The following is a 23,047-nucleotide window of genomic DNA, read 5'->3' as shown; positions in this document are numbered from 1 at the left end:
TTTCATTGCTGTTCCCTATCATTTAAATGTAATTCTCTGCAACACTGCTGTATCTCTAGTGTTGGTAACAGAGGTTATTACTTCTGACAACGTAAGCACTTGATTTTTTTAAAGTGAAACACTGCCCCCCTGTGCTTCAGTATAAATAGGGGAAGTTTAAGAAACTTAATTTAAGCCTTTCACCCTCCAAAAATCAAGTCTATGAAGATATGATTCTGATGAACATTTTTGCTAGAGGGATTGGTTTAAACAGAGCAGATGGAAATAGGCAGTCAGTTTCCACTGTTTTGCTGCCTTTGGGTGTCTTATAATGGGGATTTACATACATATAGCATAATGCATGAATTTTACTAGTGTTTCTAAGCTTTTAGCAGATGACTTTGCTAGTAGTTTGAAAGAGTGGGAGATAGATGACTACCTGCCAAGTCTGCAATATACTTTTTTGCAGTTGGAAATATCAGCAGGTTACTATTTTTATTACTCCACAGGTTTTGTTGCTTGCCAATTGCCATTGTGAGTGTTGGTAGCAATCCAGTAGAGATCAGGAAGAAGTGTTTATCAGAAAGTGTGAATGAAATGAGGAAAGGGAAAGGGTAAACAAGGAACAATGTTGGTTAAACATAGCTAACAAGACAAATTTAGAAATCTCATTGAAGCGGAGCTCTCTGCTAAAACAAACAAACAAACAAAAAACACTACAGGAGAAATATTGTAAAATAGAAACGAACAATGAAGGTGTGCTTTATATATTCCCTTGATTCCTGTCTCCGCTACTGGACAAACCCACAAGCTAGGAATTATCAAAAAGCCAAAATGATGTTGAGGAGCATTCTGGGAGGACAACTATTCATGGCAGGAATATTAGAGAGACAAATACAGTAGCTATGTAGCCGCTAAAACTGGACAGAAATTACAGGTGAACTGGAGGAAACAGGACAAGATCACATAGGTAAATTCTAGAAAGGAAACAGTATCAAACAAAGGAGTTAAATACAAAGATGTAGGAAAATGGCCAAAATAAAAACTGTATATGCAAACACATATACTTAACTTTACAGTAGCCCCATTGAAATCAATAAAATTTCTGATGGCAGTAAAGCATAGGAATAAATACCAGTATGAGAAGCTTAAAAGCAAAATTTTGTTAACTGAAATGCCTGGCAATAGAATAGGATCTTGACACAATAGACATTTCTGAAACACAGTAGTATGACAGAAATCAATGCAATACTAATGATACCTGGTTATAAACCAAACAGATAAGGAAATGGAGCTGCAGGAGTAGCACTTCACCTAAAGTTCCATAGAATACGAGATAAAATTTCTGAGTGGAAAGGACCCTGCATTAAATTTTACATGGATACACCTTAAACCAGTAAGTTCCTCTATCAGCTTCCTCATCAGGAAAGGGATAATGAGTGCATAACATTAAGGGAGATCTGGGTGGTAACTGAGTCTAATAAAACAGTAATAATGGGAGGTTTTCAGCCACCATCATATAAACTGAGGAAATGGAATACAAGGACAAGGCGTAGAGAAGCTATTTCTAAACACCTTAAAGAATCACTTCTTGGAACAACTAATTCCATATCTGACTAGGGGAGAGGGGAATCACAACTTTGCCTAAATTACACACAGGTGTTGGTTCATGACATAACTATAGCTGACCCTTTGAGGAATAGCGACCACCTTATAAGTTGATCATCCTCAGGGGGAGAATTCATAGCAAAAAACTAGCAATGAGACATCGCATTTTGGAAGGAACAGAGGGTTAAAAAATGAAGGAAACTAGTGAAAGAAATCCCCAAATTAAAATCCTCACATATCATGGGGACTACTTAAACATTTCTTAATGGAATCTTAAAGAAGATATGCCTAGGCCTAAACAAAAAACAAAAAACAAATTAAAAAAGAAAAAGCAGGAAGATAAGAAAACAACCCCAAAACAGTATGGTTAAATGGCAAGATACATGAGACTATTAAGTGACACGTAACCTTCAAAAAGTGGAAGTAATGAAATGTACAAAATGAGAGCTGGCCTTGTGTTGTAGAGAAAGTGTGCATGATAATGCCAAAGGTTTGCCTAATCAAAGCTTGTACCTTATTTTCTAAAAGGATTTTTTCACTATCCCCTCAGAAGATACCCAAAATTCTGTAGAAATTGAATGCATGCATCCGAAGAGAATTTTACTGTTAGTTTTCACAAAAAACCAAACCTGCTTTGTATCTGGCATTAGCTGCACGGTTTATGTGGAAAAGTAGTTACTGGGTCTAGTTGCAGATGAGAGTGGTGCATGTATTTAGTAATAAGAAGAAGCTGTTTGCAGATTACCTGCAGTAAACATTCAGGACAGTTTGAACCGCAGATCTTCCTGGAAATGATGAGCCGCAATCTAATCTGACCTTCTGAGAGGACAATCACTTTGTAGTTATTTGATGAGATGGGTACACAGTTAGCATTTTTTATGGTTCAGAACACTGAATTATTGAATACAGTGACACAAGAAATTTATAGATACTGTGCATATTGCCTAGAACTGACCAAATTGATTTTTTTTTTAAATTTGGCATCTGAACTGAAAAATCCAAAGATTTTTGGTGGCTCCAAAATGGATTTTTTTTTGGTTATTTTCTCCCAAAAAATCATGTTGCTTATCACAAAGTGTTTGTTTGACCTGATCTGAAATTTGGTGGTTTCTCCACCTCCCCATATTTTTGGAGAGTTTTGCCTTTTAAAATATAAAAGGAGGTAAATTTCAAAATGGAATGTTTCAAAAATGAAAAGCTGAAATATTTATTTAAAAAAACTCTTGAAATGAAATGTTAAAACTTTAAAAAAAAAAAAACTCGCCTTTGAACCCACCTCTCCTCCCTTTGGCCAATACTGCTTGCCAAATTTGACTCAAATTGTGAAGTTTCAGTTGACCCCAGACTGCATTTGTCAAAAAATAACCTGTTATTTGTCCATCTCAGCTCTAGTATAGCATATCTGTATGGAAGGTGTCAATGGCTGCAGACCCCATTACAGCTGATGAAGGCTAAATGGAAAGAACAATTATATATTTCAGGGATATTTAGGTAAAGGGACGATAAAAAAAATACTGCCCAAGGGGCTGACCTGCAGGTCAAGGTTAGAGCAGAGTTAAACTGCATGGCCCAAGGGGTTTCCCTGGGACTGACTGTGAAACACAGGGGAATCAAAGTGCGAGCCTCTTCTGCACAGTTCCTTGTGGCCCTCCCGGTGCACTTTCAATCCCTCTTGGGTTCCTTCAATCAATTACCAGACTTACGTTGTCTTAAGAACATACACACCCTTTGTGGGGTCTGATTTATTAATTTTTCTACAAAGGATGACTGTTAGTTGCCTCAGCTCACTCTATTCTGGGTCCCTGTAAAACTGCTGGTCAGCAAACTGTTCTGGTTCAGGAGACCACCCTCCCCTTCCTGGAGCTGGGACTGGGCTTCAAACCATCATTCTCTCCCCTCATAGCAGGAGCTTCAGCCCTTCTCCTTGGCGCTAGGTTATAATTTATTTCTGTTGGGTCTTAGCCAGTTTTTTTCTTAGCCAGCCCCTTTCCCCCCTCAATTAATCCTCAGGCTAGCCTGAAGACCCAACAGGCAGCCTCCTCCTGGTGGTGTCTGCTCTGTGTTAACTCAGGGTTCTTCAGGGGCCTTCTTACTCCCTAGAGCATCTGCAGACATCTATGTTGCTAGAGGGAGGAAGCAGCATTCTCCTAGATCATTCTTAATTGATTAAGGGGGGGAAGAAGGGAGCCTTGGCCTGTCTTCTCTGCAAGGCTCCAGGTCCTTAAAACTAGAGTGACAGAAATATTTCCCAAGCACTGTTCATTCCTGGGACTGCTAACTCTCTCTCCATATCCCCCTTCAGTCCTTATATTGGACCTTTTAAACCCTCAAGGGGGCATGGCACATAGTGAGGTGGGCTGACTAATAGAGACTATTGCTTTTAAGGGCTAGACTACCCCGCCACAAGGGACTGGGGATCGATTGCTTGTAGCTGTGTCTGTTTTTGTATGAGAGACCAGCAGAAAGCAGGAGAAGAAGTCATGAGCACGATCCTGGGAGAAAGCCAAAAGATAGAGCTCCTTTTGGGCACAGGACTCTCTGGAAAGGCAGACTTGGGGAACTGCCTGCTGTTGTTTGGGTTCAGGGAAGAGAACAGTGTGTACATTTTTGGTAAATAAATAGGATTGAAATAATTGACTCGTATCATCAGTTTCTCCAACAGAAACAACTGGACATGGCCTCGACCATTGGCTAACCACTCAGGCCAAGAGGGGCAACACACACACGCGAACAAGGTGCCTATCCCATGTGCTACATGCCTTTGTATTATTTTTAAATAATTGTCAAACAGACACCACTCCCCCATATACAGCAATAGCTAGTTACACCTTACAGCACAGAAAAAAATAACCACTCTCTTTAGAGACTGCCACTCAACTGCCCCTTCACCTCACATAAAAAGATAAGCTTTGACACACACCTTGAGGGTCAGCAAATACAGCTTATTTCAGACTAAGAATGAGGAGATTGAGGTAGGACTGCCAAGTCTCACATCCACCTGAGGTACTTCCTGGCAGTATATAAGCATTTGCAACTTCTGGCCACAGAAGGATTCTGTGATAGAGGCTGCCTACTCAGCAGGTAGCCTCTTCACTCCTTTCAGGCTTCCCCACCCACACAGCTACAACTCAAAATTCACCCAACCCAGTGTCCCAGGCACCTTCCTGCATCCAGCACAGTCCAGCACACCCACACACCTCCCTAAGACACCCCAGCATGCACCTCGCTAAATTTTGTGTAGCTCCATGTCCTGCCACCTTATGGGGAAGAGAGTGTTGACTAAAAGTTAGTTGTAGCTATGCAAATAAGTTCATTAAATAATTTGCATAGAATGTCCCATAGGAGCAGCACAGACCTTTGGGGGTGACTTCCAAGGCCAAGGGGTCCTCACAAAGAATACCCTTACCAGCAGATCATTCTTTCTGTACTGCAAGAGCTCCAGCTTAGGTGTCTCCAGTCATCTCAGCTGCAGCAGTATAGCTAGAGGGAGAAGCGATTCCTACACTATTTTTGGCTTTGGAGGTCTGTGACAAATTTTTATGATTCCATGCATGCCCCAGTTTCCCTCTGCTTTGCATTACTGTGTACTGAATGTAAAGGGAAAGAATGAGATGTTGGCTTAGCAGCCTTGTTGGAAAGCAGGGTAATTAACCAATTGACTAAAGTCTATAACTGTGAATAGAGGATCAAAACAGACAATGTGAACCCCACTATCTGGGTTATTCACACCTAGTGACCAACAGCCAAGAATAAAGGAGATTTCCCCCCCATTTCTTTACAGGAAAGCAGAGCAAAGGTCCTAAGCAGAGAACAAAGGAGAAAGGTGTCAAGTGGCTGGGCTCGCAGAGATACAGCACACATACAACTGGATAGGTTGGCCTTAGGGAAAAAGGCGCCCTGGGCGAACTTGGATTTTGGCATCCCTGACCCCCACTGCCTCCTCCCCATCACACCTGGCACCCACTGCCTCCCTGGATTTCCCACCCATCCCTCTATCCATCCCCTGCTGGCCCCTGCTGCCTCCCCAGGCTCCCCACCCTCCCCATTGCCCTTGGGCTCCACTGCCTTCCCTCCCACCACTGATTGCCCCAAGCTTCCTTCAACAGCTTTGCACCCCAGGCCTACCCCATTCCTTGCCTCTTGACCATAGTGCCCCCTAACCATGGCGCCCTGTGAGGTGCCCCACATCACCTACCTTCCAGGCCAGCCCTGCACCTGGAACCAAAGACAAAGGAACAGAGACAAAGAGAGCCAAGATGGCTCAAGGGACCCCTGACTTGGTGTTAGCCAGTCTGAAATCTGACAACTTTTGCCGTTCTATGCTAACCTAAGGCCTTTCAGATGCTGTATGTCAGGTGACAAATTTTTACCCTGTTTGCAAATGCTTACTGGGAACATTGCACTCTAAAGACAAATGCAAATTATTACATTTAGGAAAGTGAAGGGAAAATCAAATACGTGACTACTAAATGGAGGAGAATTGGCTGGGTGGTAGTACTGCTGAAAAGGATCTGGGGGTTATAGATGATTAATTCAATTTGTGATCAATATGATGCAATTGTAAAAAAGGCCAATATTCTGGGGTATATTAATGGAAGTGTCATATGTAAAACTGTGGGTAATTGTTCCACTGTACTAGGCACTGCTGAGGCCTCAACTGGAATAATGTGTCCAATTCTGGGTCCCACACTTTAGGAAAAATGGGACAAATTGGAGAGAATTCCGAGCTGAGCAACAAAAATGATATAAGGTTTAGAAAACTTGACCTATGAGGAAATGTTAAAAAAAATTGACATGTTTTAGTCTTGAGTAAAAAGGACTGAGAGGGGACTGGACAACAGTCTTCAAATTTATTAAGGATTGTTACGAAGAGGATGGGGATCAAGCAATCATTCTCCATGTCCACTAAAGATAGGGCAAGCAGTAATGGGCTTAATCTGCAGCAAGGGAGATTTTGATTAGATATTAGGAAAAAACCTCTAACCATAAACTCAGCATTTCACCCTTTGGCACTGGGGCACTTGGAGTAAATCAGTCCTACTCCAGATGTTTAATTCTTAACCCTGGTTTATTTATAGTATTTACAGGGCAGGCCCTAAGATTGCCCTGAGAAGTTTCTTTAAACAAACAAAAATAATAACTCCTAACTCCCACTGGAGTACTGTCTCTTCTTATGCTGGCTACCAATCACCAGCCACCCTTTCCAACCACTCTGAGCCCAGCTGCATTTCTCACATAAAAATAAACACAAGATTTCCCTTGTAGAGAAAAAAAAGACAACAGATCTTTACCTCACAAGACTTCTCCCCTCTACTGTACACAATCCTTCCACAACTTCCTTGTCAACCCTCCTGACCTTCACTGGAAGAGGTTTTAAAGGTCACAGGCTGCCCTTAATTAGACTCAGGTATCCATAATTAACCTGAGGTAACCTCTTTCAGTTCATAGGAAAAAGGGCTTTAACCATTCTAAGACTGATATGTCTGACTTCAACCCCCATTCTTTTAGAACTGCCAGGCCTGACTTGGCCAGCAAGGGTAGTTAAGCTCTGGAATAGGCTTCCAAGGGATTCTGTGGAATCCTCATCATTGGAGGTTTTTAAGAACAGGTTGGACAAATACCAGTCAGGTTTGGTATAAGCTTACTTGGTCCCACCTCAGCACAAGGGGCTGGACTTGACCTCTCGAGGTCCCTTCCAACCCTACATTTTTATGATTCTATGAAGTAAAGACAGGTCTCCTACAGAAGTCTAGTTTGGCTGGATTCACAGCAGGGAGCTATGGTGAGAGACAGGGCTTGTGGGTGCCCTAAGATCTGTTTCAGACATTGGAGGCTACAGGCCTGACTCTGTGGAACTGTGTGGGTCCTTGAGGCCTGGCACACTAAAGGGGTCACTCCCCGTGGACTGATTACAAGCTGGGACATAGACCAGACTCTGTGGATCCATGACAGGGTCCAAACCAAGACTTTAAGTTCCACCTGGACACTACCGCTAGCAACGCAGATTGAGACGCTCCTGTGCAGGACCTCATCATGAGATGTGATGCTGAACTCTGTGCCAGCTTCAGTTTCTAAATTAATTTAAGAAGTAATGTAATTACGTTAGGGCCTCCAATATTTACCTGTTGGATGTTTCTCTGTTCTTTGCTGCATGACCTGTCATTGAGCTGTCACAGAAGTCAGTGGGAATTTTGTCTTAGAATTCAACAGGAACAACAGCAAGTCCTTAGTCCTGAAAATTAGGATTCAGTGCAGGAGTCTGATGTATCCATGAAATGTGTCATCCAAATGGATAAATATTAATACAAAGGCAAAAAATTTCTTCCTGTTCTTTCAGAAAAGGTTCACATTAAATTAAAGATGGTCTAGAGCTGAAGTAACACAGGCATAGTTGTCAGACAATTCCCTCGGATTAGGTAGAAAAGGACATGGAAAGAGTAAGAGCCATGAGACACTTAAATGACAGTGATTTATATATTTTTTTTAAACAAGAGGCAAGAGAAAACTGATAAAACAAAAGACCAAACCTCTTTTCCACTCAAGCCTCTCATCCCTAATATTTCACTAAGAAGTGTAAAAAAAGTCATTTAAAATTGCAAATCCTAACCCAATTGACACATTTACTATAGAGTAGTTAAGTTATGGTGTACATCTTGAGTTGCACACCTTCACTTACACCTTTGTGGCAGAGATGTCCTTCAGAGTATGAACAGTGTAAATGAGGGTGTCGCTGGGGCTCGACCCTCCCTGGTGAGGAGGGGAGCCACACCGGCCTCAACCTGTCGTCTGAGGGCCTCGGTCCTTGGAACTGCAGCCCACTGTCTGGGTAGCTCGGTCCCTGTGGATAGGACCGGGCAATGGCACAGTCAAAGGGGGCCCAGCCCTTTGTTCGGGTGGGGCATCAAACGCACAGCTATCTCAGCTCCGGCCCTCCTGATTCAGAGTAGGGCTGTCAAGAGTTCAGGTCGCTCGGGCCCTTTGGGACAGGGCCGAGCAGTGGCACAGTCAAAGGGGGCCCCGCCCTTGGTTCGGGTGGGGCACCAAACACACAGTTATCTCAGCTCCGGCCCTCTTGATTCAAGGTCGGGCTGTCAGGAGTTCAGGTAGCTCGGGCCCTTTTGGGCAGGGCCGAGCAGTGGCACTGTCAAAGGGGGCCCAGCCCTTGGTTCGGGCAGGGCACCAAACACCCAGCTATAGCAGCTCTGTTTAAATGGCCTCCTTAGGCCGGGGAGAGGGGGATTCTGCTACCCGGGGACGGGTGGCAGGGGGAATGCAGGCCCACCCACTCCACTGCGTTCCAGCCCGGGGCCCTGGTAGCGGTGGTCACCGCTGCAGGTGGTCAGTGGGGATCCTGACCGCAACACGCTGCCATGGGTACCGGAAAAATCTACAGCCTGACTAGCGTTGGCTGCCCCCGGGCTACTTCCAGTATCCCCCTCCGTGCCTACCTGGTCTGTGGTGTCAGCTTCAGGGAAGTCCCACAACATAGGTTCCTCGCAGCTAGGGCTGGGCGGCAGGTCCGGTAGCTCCTCCGGGAAGTCCGGCCAGGCCTGCTCCGGGGTTTCCTCAGGGCCGTAGCAGGGACGGGGGCAGCTCTGGCAGCTCCTCGTCGTAGCGAGCGCGGGGAAGCTCTGGCAGCTCCTCGTCGTAGCGAGCGCGGGGAAGCTTTGGCAGCTCCTCGTCGTAGCGAGCGCGGGGAAGCTCTGGCTAGTCCGGGCACCGGCCCCCGGCCTCAGCAGCTTCCCAGTCAGGAGCACCTGCTGGCAGGTCTGCTCCTGCCGGCGGCTGGGCTCCAACTGAGGGCCAGCTTTTATCCTTCCGGGTTGCCGCCTGACCCTCTGAGGGGCGGGACCTCCACTCAGAGGCCCCGCCCCTATGGGTGATTGATGGGGCTCGACCCTCCCTGGTGAGGAGGGGAGCCACACTGCCTTGTTAAAACCCTCCCCACTCAAGTCTGGCTCCTGCTCATTGGGGCCGGGCTGTTCCACCTCTTCGAGGCGGGATAGGAAGTCTGCGTTAGCATGGTCCTTGCCAGCCTGATGCTGGATGGTAACGCATAGGGCTGCGAGGCCAGGTACCAGCGCATGATGCGGGCATTGTTGTCCTTCATACACATGAGCCATTGAAGGGGCGTGTGGTCTGTGATGAGAGTGAAAGGGGCGCCCAGGAGGAAAAACCAAAGGGCCTCGCAGGCCCACTTCACTGCGAGGGCCTTCCTCTCAATCACTGCATAGTTCCGCTCTCGAGGAAATAGCTTTCAGCTTAGGTACAGTACTGGGTGGTCTCCTCCGTCCCCTTCCTGAGACAAGACCGCCCCTAAGCCAACGTCAGACACGTCCGTCTGGAGGATGAATGGCTTGTCAAAATCTGGACTATACAGGATGGGTTCCTGGCACAAGCAGCTCCGGAGCGTTCTAAAGGCCACCTCACACTCAGGGGTCCATTGTATCTGTCGAGGGCTATTCTTAGTCAACAGCCCGGTCGAGGGTGTGGCAATGGACACAAATTGCGGGATAAACCGCCGGTAATACCCCACGAGTCCCAGGAAGCGTCGCACCTGTCATTTTGTTGTTGGGCGGGGGGGCACTCTGCAAGGGCTTGTACCTTCCCCACGAGGGGTTTTACTTGCCCCTGCCCGACGGTATAGCCGAGGTAGGTGGTCTCCTGCCAGGCTATCCGACATTTCTTGGGGTTCGCCGTCAACCCCGCCTGCCGCAGGGTTCTGAGGACTGCCGCGACCTGGTTTAGATGGTCTTCCCAGCAACGGCTGTAGATCATGACGTCATCTAGGTATGCGGCCACGTACTCCTGATGCGGCCGCAAGAGGTGGTCCATGAGCCGCTGAAAGGTCGCGGGGGCCCCATGGAGACCGAAGGGCATCCGGGTAAATTGATAGAGTCCCGACGGGGTGGCAAAGGCAGTCTTCTCTTTAGACGCCTCCTCGAGCGGGATTTGCCAGTAACCCTTGCTAAGGTCCAGCGTGGTGATAAACCGGGCCTCCCTGAGGCAGCCCAGCAGCTCGTCGACCCGGGGCATCGGATAGGCATCGAAGCGGGATATGGTGTTGACTTTCCGGAAATCTATGCAGAACCGATGGGAGCAGTCTGGTTTGGGCACCAGGACCACCGGACTGCGCCACTCGCTCCGGGATGGTTCGACGACCCCCAGGGCCAACATGGCCTGGACCTCCTCCTCGACTTCCTGGCACATTTGGTACGGTACCGGCCGGGCGGTTTCCCGTATGATCTTCCTGGGCTCGGTTTGGACCGTGTGACAGGTTAAGGTCGTGTAGCCCGGTAGCGCCGTGAAGGTCTGCCGGAACGCCCGCAGGAGACATTTGGCCTGTTTACGTTGTTCATCCGTCAGGGAGCACCCCAGCGCGGGCTCAGTTAAGTCCTCCGTCTGGGCCACCTCTGGACCTAGCTCCAATTCCGGCAGGCACGGGTCGATCAACAGGTCCTCCCGGTCACGCCACGGCTTCAGCAGGTTGACATGGTACAAGTGCTTCTCCTTCCGGCGGCCCAGTTGGCGAATTTCTTAATTAACGGGCCCCACCTTCCGAGTTACCTCGTAGGGGCCCTGCCAATGGGCCAATAACTTTGATTCCCTGGAGGGTAGGAGCAGCAGAACCCGGTCTCCGGGAGCAAACTCTCGCACCTGCGCTTCTTGATTATAACTTCGCTCCTGCCTCTCTTGGGCTACCTTCAGGTTTTCCTGCTCCAGGGTCCCTGCCTGAGTAAGGTGTTCCCGTAGCCGGAGGACGTACTGGAGGAGGCCCTGGGTTGGGGAGGCCGACTGCTCCCACGTCTCCTTCATTAAGTCCAGGAGGCCCCGTGGCCTCCGTCCGTACAAGAGTTCGAAGGGGGAAAATTTGGTCGACGCCTGAGGGACCTCCCGAATGCTTGTAGCAGAGGTGGTAGGATTTGGTCCCAGTGGCGTAGTTTGTCTGGTGGGAACCTTTTCAGCATGTCCTTGAGCGTACGATTGAACCATTCTACCAACCCATCCTTCTGGGTGTGGTAGACGGAGGTGTGGAGTTGTTTTACCCCCAGGAGTTGGCAGACCTGTTTCAGTAACCGGGACGTGAAGTTAGTGCCTTGGTCGGTCAGGATTTCTTTAGGCAACCCCACGCGGGAAAACACCTTCACCAGTTTGCCCGCGATGGTCTGGGCCATGATGCTCCATAGGGGGATAGCCTCCGGGAACCGGGAGGCGTAGTCGACAAGGACCAGGATGTACTGGAACCCAGCCATGCTCTGGGCAAGTGGGCCTACCAGGTCCATGGTGACTCGCTCAAACAGTGTTTCAACCAGTGGCATGGGGACCAAGGGCATCTTGGGTACCTGAGGTGGGGCGGCCAACTGACACTCCGGGCAGGAGTTGCTGTATCGCTTTATGTCACCATCAAGCCCCGGCCAGTAGAATCGGGTCCGAATTCGGGCAAGGGTCTTCTTGTGCCCCAGGTGTCCCGCTGCTGCTACATCATGGGCCAGGCTCATCACAGCCCATCGGTGGCAGCAGGGCACGAGAAGTTGCATCCGGGGGTCCCGATCGACCCGATACAGTCAGTCCCGCCGGAGTTCAAAGTGTGGCCACTGCGTGGCCCGATGAGGGTCGACAACTGACCCATCGACTGCCGCGAGTTGCTCATAGGCCTAGCTGAGAGTGGGATCGGCCCGCTGGTCCCGACAGAAGTCCATGTCAAAGCGAGGCTTGGAGGAGGTTTCCTCCCCCGGACCTTCGGCCTCTGCGTTTCCTGCCCCAACCTCCTCGGCATCCTCTTCTGTCTCCAACGGGGGCTCCTGGGTCTCGGCCTCTAAGGCCGGTATGGACCGGAGGAGCCCCTCAAAGGCGGGCCAATCGCATCCCAGGATCACGGGGTAGGCTAGTCGGGGGGCCAAGCCGACTACTAGCGACCGAGTGAGGCCATTGACAGTTAATCAGGCCCGGGCACTCGGGTAGGGTCGGACATCCCCGTGGATGCACTGTAAGTGGATGGGCCCCAGACCGGGATCGATCGGTGGTCCCAGAGCCCGGCGGACCAGCGTTTGGCCACAGCCCGAGTCAACTAGGGCCGTTGTGGCTCGATCCCCCACGACCACCGGGATCGTGAGTCTGGGAGGCTGGGGCTGTCAGGCCCGGCCTTCCCCTGCACAGACCTGCCCAAAGTCACATTCCATCTCGGGACAGTCACGTTGTAAGTGGTCAGCCTTCCCACATCCGAAGCAGGGTCCGATTTCCGGGCGTCCACCCCGGGGACCGCCGGCTCGAGGGCTTCGGGGTGGGGGGGGCGCTTTGGCGTGTCCCTGACAGGCCCACAGGGGAGACCCGTGGAGCTGAGTGCGGGGCAGGATCCAGGCGTTGGGCCCGGAGGGCCGACCTGGGGTATGGTCTGCGGTTCGGACGCCGTGGCCCGGACGAAACAGATGCTCTCTTTTCTCCGCGGGGTTGGTCAGGCCCCGGGGTGGGTAGCCGAAAGGTGGGCCCCATAGAAGCCTCCGCAGCCAGGAAGTCGTCCATCAGGGAGACCGCCGCCCCCAGTGTGGCTGGCCGGTGGCAGAGTACCCAGGCCCTTCCCCGGGCAGGCAGAATATGCACAAATTGTTCTAAGACCACCTGCTTGGTCACTTCCTCCGCCATGCGGGTTTCCGGTTGGAGCCAGTGGCGGCAGGCCTCCTTCAAGCCTTGGGCAATCAGCCGGGGATAGCCGCCTGTCGGGTAGGTCTGGCCCTGAAACCGTTGCCTGAAGGTTTCGGGACTGACATTCAAGGCGTCTAGGACCGCCGCCTTCACCCGGTCGTAGTCCTTGGCGTCCTCCATCGCCAGCCCGCAATAGGCAAGCTGGGCCAGTCCGGTTAGGTACGGGGCCAAGAGAGTGGCCAATTGGTCTCGGGCCCATCCTGCGACAAGGGCCACGTGCTCGAAAGTGACCAAGAAGGCCTCAGGGTCATCCCCCGGGCCCATCTTGGTCAGGTGCAGGGGAACCGGCGGACGAGAGCCCCCGGCGTCTTCTCCTGTGGCCCCGTCGGCGGGGCCGGACGAAGGCCTGAGAAGCAGCTGTAGCTGGCCTCCTAGTTGCTGGATCAGCTGTTGCTGGTGCTCCAGCTGAGCGGCATGTTGCTGCTGTTGCTGCTGGAGGTGCGTGGCATCCCGCTGTTGCTGCTGTTCGAGATGGGTGGCCTGCTGCTGTTGCTGCAGCAGCAGTTGCGCCGCCTGCTGTCATTCCTGGCTCTCCGCCAGTAGCTGGAACAGCCGTTCGATATCCATGTCTCTGGCTAGGGAGGGCTGGTTGCGCTACCGTCCTCCTACCAGCCCCTTCTCACAGGGGCGAGGGGTTCAGCTCCCCATTTCTGGTACCAGTTGTAAATGAGGGTGTCGCCGGGGCTCGACCCTCCCTGGTGAGGAGGGGAGCCACACCGGCCTCAACCTGTCGTCTGAGGGCCTCGGTCCTTGGAACTGCCGTCCACCGTCCGGGTAGCTCGGTCCCTGTGGATAGGACCGGGCAATGGCACAGTCAAAGGGGGCCCAGCCTTGTTTGGCGGGGCACCACCACCAACACAGTTATTCTCAGCTCACGGCCCTTCTTTGATTCTGTCGGGTGTTCAGAGTTCAGGTAAAGCTCAGGCCCTTTAGGGGCAGGCCGCGCAGTGGCCAGTCAAAGGGGGCCCGCCCTTGGTTCGGGTGGGGACCAAACACCAGTTAATCTTCAGCTCCGGCCCTCTTTTGATTCGGGTCGGGCTGTCAGGAGTTCAGGTAGTCGGCCCTTTGGCAGGGACCGACGTGGCACTGTCAAAGTGGCCCACCTTGGTTCGTCAGGGCACCAACACCCAGGCCTATGCAGCTCTGTTTAAATTGGCCTCGTTAGGCCGGGGAGGGGATTCTGCTACCCGGGGACGGTGGCAGGGGGCACACAGGCCCCCCACTCCACTGCGTTCCAGCCCGGGGCCCTGGGTTGCGGTGGTCACCGGCTGCCAGGTGGTCAGTGGGCGATCCTGACCGCAACACTCTGCCATGGACCGGAACGTCTATCAGCCCTGGACTAGCGTGGCTGCCCCCCTGGCTACTTCCACGTATCCCTCCGTGCCTACCTGGTCTGTGGTTCAGGCTTCAGGAGTCCACAAATAGGTTCCTTCGCAGCTAGGGCTGGGCGGCCCCCGAGGTCCGGGTAGCTCCTCCGGAGATCCGCCAGGCCGCTCCGGGGTTCCTCGGGCCTTGAGCAGGGACGCGGGAGGCTCTGGCATCCCGCAAGCCGAGCGCAGGCGAGCTCTGCAGCCTCGTCGTTAAGCAGCCATGGGGAAGCTCCTGCGCTTCTCCGCGTAGCGAGCGCGGGGACTCTGGCAGCTCCTCGTCGTAGCAAGCGCGGGGAAGCTCTGGCAGCTCCTCGTCGTAGCAAGCGCGGGGAAGCTCTGGCAGCTCCTCATCGTACTGAGTGCAGGGAAGCTCTGGCCAGTCCGGGCACCGGCCCCCGGCCTCAGCAGCTTCCCAGTCAGGAACACCTGCTGGCAGGTCTGCTCCTGTGGGCGGCTGGGCTCCAACTGAGGGCTGAGGGCCAGCTTTTATCCTTCCGGGTCGCCGCCTGACCCTCTGAGGGGCGGGACCTCCACTCAGAGGCCCCGCCCCTATGGGTGATTGATGGGGCTCGACCCTCCCTGGTGAGGAGGGGAGCCACACCGCCTCGTTACAACAGTATAACACAAGAGGATCTGAAGACTGAGCATATTAGGTATATCATATGCTATGTCTATATTATGAATTGGGTATGTGATTCCCCTACTCACATACATATACTCCCGCTAGTTCTCACTGAGTTAGCATGTATATATCTAGCGGTGTAAGCTGTGGTAGCCTGGGTAGCAGCAGTGTAGTCACAGTTGAGCCATACTGAGTACAAACCTGCCCGAAATCTGTGGCTACCCTCCTGTGCATACTTGCACTAGTTTGAGAAGAGCTAGTGTGAGTATGTATACACGAGCAGGGGAATCACACCCCATCTCATAATGCAGACACAGCTTTAGCTGAGCTATGAGGTGTCAATAATAGTCAGTCCTTGGCTTATCTCAGAGGGCTATTGCTCTATAAGAATAAAAACATACATAACTCATCTCCCATATATTTTAATCACAAACAAATCTATATACAGCACAAATACTCCTCATATACTATAACTGTAGTCATTTCCACTATGAAGGGCAGAATGCACCTGTACGTAAAATTAAGAAATGGTCTCCAAGAGTAAACAATAAAAAAGAAAATCACAAGTAAAGAAGAAATCACAATAAGGAATGTACTTTCTTCATTTTGTCAATGGTAATTTAGTTTTAATTATGAATATGAATATTACTTTCTAATATACTAATAAGATTACTATAGCGCAACTCCAGTTTTCTAAACTGCAACTATCCAGAACTCTGGATTAGCCAAAGATTGATGATGTTCCTCTGGGCTTGCACTGACTGAAGTTCCAATCCCATAGGAGTTCATAAGTACCAGAGGTCAGCTTAGGAGCACCATAGGAACTTAGCTTCAATCTTTCTCTGCCTACAATAGATCTCTACTATCTCTGTTTATGATATACTTCCAGAATCTTTAAGTTACCTCAGGTCATCAGTATCAGCTATACATTTGTAAAACCAGAGCAACGTGTGTTTGTGGACATTTCAAACTTCATAGATTTGGTCTACAGAGCATGTCAGTTACTAGTCTCATTGAACTTAAAAGCTTCATTATCTTATCTTATTTAGGTAGACAACTGATTTAAGGGATTCTCTGACTCTTTTTGATGTTTCTTAGTTGGTTATTCACCTAGACCTTTATGTGGAAAAATAATTTTTTCTGATGTATCAGGAACAGGGCTAACGGGATTCGTAATAAAAGAGTTTATTTTATAATTCTGCTGTTGAACAGGTGTACGGGTGACACTCAAAGTTATTGTTGGATCCTCACATAAAGGTAAACAAGCTGTACCTGAATTACTCTGTTGAGCATTGCCTCTTCTTCGTGGAACATAGTATCCATAATAATTACAGATCTATCTGGTTCAGCCCCTTTACAAGCATTAGAGGTGGAAGAACGAGTTCCATCAAAATGAGAACCTGCCAGAAACTTTGCACTGTCCTTTAATGAACCCCTTACAGCTATACAAGAGCTCTCACTCTCACACACATTAGCTTTGTTCTGAGTAACTTGAGTATTGCACTTGAAGTAATTTAAAGGTAGGGCAACTGAGGTGCATAGAGCTGGGTATTGCATCAAGTATATGCATGGGGGAGGGGCGCGGACTTTTTTTTGCAATTAATTTAGTCACTGTAGTTTTATGACTGGATTATTATATATTCTCAAGCCATAAAACATTTACTCTATTTTTTAAAGTAGCTTTTTACAGTTGTTACACAATTTTTAATCACATTCAAAACAGAGGAATCATTAACATCTATGAAAACAAATGTATAAGTAGTGGTGTAAAAGAAACAATGTCATCTTCCATTAGGAAAGTAAAGTATGTCACACTCCATTATATCAATGCCTGGAGGTTTGTTCTTAGTATTAACAGAAATCAACATTACTTTTAAACACGAGAAACTTCAGTTGGTGTGTTAACAAGGTTAGTATTTGCTGTGTTTGTAGAGCAAACGATTGATTCTGACTGTTCTTGAGATTTCTTTCACTTATATACTATAATCTGCATTTGTCCATTGGATACTGATAATATCTGGAAGTGGTGAAACACAGCAAATCAGTTGGCAGGGCTCAGAACTAAATCCATGAGCCCTGACCCCTAGTCCCCTGATCTAATGCCTAACATATTTCATTATTGAAGTGAACATACATATTGTTGATCTATTTGTGGTGGTGGGGAGGTGGATGAATATATGAGTTGGGGAAATTTGATGGGAGGCCAGAAGCTTTGAATGAGCAGCAGGGAATGGATCACTTGATGATTACCTGTTCTATTCATTCCCTCTGGGCTTGGCATTGGCAATGGTCAGAGACAGGATACTGGGCTAGATGGACCTTTGGTCTGAGCCAGTATGGCTATTCTTATATTCTTATGGAGTGGTTAGTTTTCTACTGTCAGGTGCTCTATTCTGGCATCAGTTTTTTTCCCCCTCTTGATTTGGCTTTTGGATATCAGCAAAGCTGCCAAAGAAGAAAAAGTTGCTGGTGCAAGAGAGAGAGAATAGATGGTTTTATAACAGGGGTGGAGTGAATTTTCTAAGCTCTGGGGGGAAATGGTGACCTCTGCTCACAGGACTCCCTGTTCATTAACAGATGGTTGTAGTTTAAGGATTCCACTGTGCTGGAGAGAAGGAATCAAATTAGATGTTGTGTGAAGCTGTCATTACTCTGTGTTTTTCTCTGTATAGTTCCAGCTTAAAGCAAGTCCTTCCTTTCATATCAGTTCTTCAGATTACTGAATCTCATTTTTTTCACATCAAAGCCCTGTTAGCACTTTTATATTATAAAAAGAGGATGCAGAGCTAATATTACAATACATTCCCTTCAAACAGCATTGACTTGTACTACACTTTATTTGCAGGGTATCTTTTTTCCTTAGATTTGCAAAGGGAGATATGCCAAATGAGAAACATCTAAAAAATCCCTGTCAAAAGCAGAACAAAGTAACTCTGTTGGGAGAATTTTTAAAATTAGATTCTTCTAAACTACAACTTTCAATATATATATTGCTCCGAAATATGGACAATTTAGAGGGTGGAAAATGTGATAGCTAATTTGTTCATTGACTGAAAAGTGTGGATGAGCTATTTGTTATTGGTACTTGAAGAAATAACTTGAAAAATGGCTGCATTGCAGCAAATATTGAGGCAGCTTCTACTCCCATTGTAGTGAACTTCAGTTGAATTCAGAAGGAGCAGAGTTGGACCTATTGTGTCAGTATTACTGCTGTAGCAGGAAAGAAGAAAATATAAACAAATATACAAGGGAGAAAGAAAGACAGCAGAGAGAAGGAAAGGCTTCATAACTGTGCTTTCTAGGGTGGTCTTACTCTAACTCCACCATCAGGTTAGGAAGCTGCACGTTTCATAGATAAGTGAGCAGTAGAGGTGTGCATATCTTGGTATACTGGCATCACAGATTATAATTACTAGCTAGTTGGCCACCCTACTTTGTGAAGGAGGTTGTCACACAACTGACAAATGGTGGCAAAAGGAATGAAATTGTCTAAATCAGCAATGCGTGAATCTCAAAAAGGTTGGCAGGCTGCATTTGGATAAGCATCTGAAAAATCTCTGGTAGAGGCCATGTCATTCTTTTCTCATTGCAGGTATTCTCTGAGATGGAGTTTGGAGTACATCAATTTCTACTTTGCCTCCTTCCTCTGGTGGAAATAAGTAGGTGCTGAGTTTCAATAGCCCTCTGCTTCACCCCACTGTAGTCATTTTTTTCAAAGTGAAAAGCGTACTTTGATTTCCGTGGCTTTTCCCTCCATTCTTTCATAAACAGAAAAAGTTGTTTCACTGATCTCAAAATGGTCTGGCATTTCAAGAACCTGCAATGCACAGGCTCTCAGGAAGCCCTGGAGCATTATGTAGTGTGAGAAGAGTGACTGCAGTATGGCCCAGAGCAAGGACTCTGGATACTGCACCTTAGCTGCTCCAGGGCAAGCTACTTGGCCTTTCCCACTTGACAGTGCCGGAGGTTAAGCTGGAGGTCAGACAGACTTAGCAAGACTTTCTTGAAATATACAAAAGGTTTAACATTGAAATCTATGTGAATTAGACTAAGAGAAGAGTGCAGTAATTGGCTCTAAATATTGAAGTTCAGTTACAGGGAGAGGTAAATGTTCTCGCAAATTTTATTTTCTCAGAACTGGATGAAAATAGAATGAACTGGTCTAACTCATGGAAGTCAGAGCTAAAGTGTATCTCAGTTAGACCCATCTCTGACTCAGATGCTGTCCAAAGGACTTTTGTGCTAGAACTGCTTTCAGTCCTACAATGATCTTTCCTTATCACATGACCTTCTACTGCTTTACCTGCTGAATGTCTTTTGAACCTTTGCTGATCTGGGCTGGACAAGTAGCGCTCTGTGTCCTGGAACACAAATGAAGAGCACTTAAATTAAATGACTCTCCCTTACATTGGTGTAAATCTGGAGAAGCTCCTCTGAAATCAAGTTATTCTGGTGTAACGGAGATAGAATCTGGCCCAAGGGCCCAATTCAGTTATTGACAACATGCAAACTGCAATTGAAGTGAATCTTTGAGCATAAGTTAGACATCTGTGAGGGTACACAGTGTGAGTGGTAGTCATTGGTGTATGGTTGGGTAGAGAGTGGCCTGATCTGTATGATATAGCCATACAGCTAAGGCACATCCAGAGAGTTTTTCCAAGGGAGTCAGTTGTTATGCAGCCAAGCAAGATTAGGGACAAAACGCTTTTAGAAAAGTCAAAAGATGCATGATTATGTCCCTGGTAGCCCCAGCAGTTGGCATCCCTGGATAGATGCTACTATTGTGGGCTCACTGGGACTGTTGCCAAGTTACTTTAAGAATTATAATAATTTTTACACTGTTGAATGTTTCTGTAATGGCTAATGAGAGCTCCGTGTTCTATTTTAGCATCCTGCAAACTTGTGCATCGAGCTGGGGCAGACTGTATGCTGAACTTTAGCAAACTCAGGCAGTTGTTAGGCAAGATCTCATGGGAAACAAATCTAAAACAGTTCAAGAGAATAGGCAGCATTTCAAGGAGACATTATTAAGGGCACAAGAGCAAACTATCCTACTGCACAGGAAGTATGGCAAGAAACAACATTGGCTTAGCCAGGAGATCTTCAATGATCTGAAACTTAAAAAAAAAAAGTCCTACAAAAATGTGGAAATTAGGTCGAATTACAAAAGATGAATATAAACAAGCAAGCATGTAGGGACAAAATTAGGAAGGTCAGGGCATAAAATGAGATTAAACTAGCAGAAGACGTGAAGAGTAACAAGAAAACATTCTACAAATACATTAGAAGGCAGAGGAAGCCCAATGGTGGGAGGCAGAGAACCTCAACAAGACAACATGGCAGAAGTGCTAAATGACTTTGTTTCAGTTTTCACCAAAAAGGTTAGTAACAATTGTACATCTAACATAGTGAGAGCCAGTGAAAACCAAGTAAGCTCTGAGGCTAAAATAAGGAAAGAACAAGTTAAAAATTACTTAGACAAGCTGGATATCTTCAAGTCACTATGTCCTGATGAAATACATCCTACATACTCAGGGACCTAACTGAGGAGACATCTGAACCATTACTAATTATCTTTGAAAACTCACGGAAAAAAGGGAACAACCACCACTTAGGAAATTATAGACCAGTCAGCTTAACTTTAGTATTCGGAAAGATAATGGAGCAAATAATCAAGCAATTTGCAAAAACATAGAAGATAATAAGGTGATAAATAACAGTCAGCATGGATTTGTCAAGAACAAATCATGTCAAATCAACCTAATAGCTTTCTTCAACAGGGTAACAAGTGGTAGATGTGGTATATCTTGACTTTACTAAGGCTTTTGATGCTGCCTGTCATGACCGTCTCATAAAACAAACCAAGGAAATACAATCTAGATGGAACTATTATAAGGTGGGTCCATAGCTGGTTGGAAAACCATTCCCAGAGAGTAGATATCAGTAAGGCTGCATGTTTGTCACAGAGGTCACGGATTCTGTGACTTTCTGTGACCTCCGTGACTTCTGCAGTGGCCAGCAGCAGCAACAGTAGTTTGGGTGTATGGGAGGGGACTCAGGCTAAGGGCAGGGGGTTGGGGTGTGAAGTGGCACTTACCTCAGGGTGGAGGGGTCCCTGGCTCCCACCGGCATATCCCTATAGCTTCTAGACATGGTGGCTCTGTGCACTGCCAGCAGGCCCCACTCCCACAAATCCCATTGGCTGTGGTTCCTGGCCAATGGGAGCTGCAGAACTGGTACTTGTGGTGGGAGCAGTGTATGGAGAGCTGTTGGCTGCCTGCCCCCTACAGCATCAGTGGGGGTCCTGGCCATGTGCTGCTGTCCGTCTGCCCCCGACAGCACCAGCGGGGGTCCCGGGCCACACACCTAGAGCAGCCACCCACACCCAGACCGCCCCCTAGACCACCTGCGCTCCCCCCAATGCAGCTGCGTACCAATTCAGCTGCAATGCTGTTTGATCTCTTGTGTAGCTGCTTTATGCCAACGGGAGAGAGCTCTCTCATCAACATAATTAATCCAACCCCAATAAGCAGCGGTAGCTATATCAGTGGGAGAAGTTCTCCTGCTGACATAGCTCTGTGTACACTATCACTTATGCCAGCAAAATGTATGTCGCTCAAGGGGGTGTTTTTTTTCACACTCCTGAGTGACATAAGTTTTGCCAACATAAGTGGTAGTGTAGACATCACCTAAGTCTGGAGAAAAGAAGACCCAGAGGGGACATAATTTACACTTACGTAAAAGGCTATTACAAGGAAAATGACAAAAATTGTTCTTTATAATCTGAGGATACAACAAGAAACAGTGGGTTTAAACTGAAGCAAGGGAGGTTTAGGTTGGACATTAAGAAAAACTTCCTAATTGTCAGGGTAGTTAAGCAATGGAACAAATTGCATAGGGAGGTTTTGGAATCTCCATCACTGGATGTTTTAAAAAACAGGTCAGCCAAACACCTGGTCCAGTTATTATGCAGTCCTGCCTTGAATGCAAGGGACCGGACTAGATAATCTCTTGAGGTCCCTTCCAGTCCTACTCTTTTACAGTCCTGTCTGAAGGCAGTGCTGTGCCAGACAAGTAGAGGGCTATGGCAGTTTTTAGAAACCAGGGTTAATGAGGTTAGACAAGCTTATGCTTGCTCACGTGATCACTGCATGAGCTTACTTGTCAGAATGGGCAAACACCCTCCATCCACAAAAACTGCACTCCTGTTCCTACCTACCTTTCCTCCCTTTCCACCTCCCAACCTCAACTGATAGGCTATTAAGATCATAGAGTAATATATTGCACCACTGTAAAAGTTATATGCCCTCCCCCAGGTGAATATTTTGCCCACATATAAATTACACCAACTTTTACACAGTGAATTGAGATCCAGGTCTCATATGTCTGCTGTTAATGGCTCATCTAGTTTGACCGTCTCTATTGTCCTCACTCAAGTATTCCATTAACTAAACAAGATACTCTGGGGGATTTGAAGTGGCTTTTAACCCTTTTTTCAGGGAGCATCCTCCTCATCTCTCAATAGCATCTCATAATGAATCCACGAGTTTCAGAGCTTTGCCATATAGTCGTAAAGTGGCTATTACTTTATATAAGAGGAAATAAAATAGAAAATGGATTTTTATCCTCTTTTTTCTCAGTGATTTTTTTTTCTCTCCAAAAAGGTGATGTAAATAAGAGTGAATCACAGCAATATTGATTATTTTTCAAAGGAAGATGTGTGCGGGACATCAAATTTAATCGGCAGACTGTTCCTTCCATTATTCTG

This window comes from Chelonoidis abingdonii, chromosome 10, assembly GCF_003597395.2.
Source record: "Chelonoidis abingdonii isolate Lonesome George chromosome 10, CheloAbing_2.0, whole genome shotgun sequence".
NCBI lineage: Eukaryota > Metazoa > Chordata > Testudines > Testudinidae > Chelonoidis > Chelonoidis abingdonii.
This window is presented reverse-complemented; position numbering follows the sequence as displayed.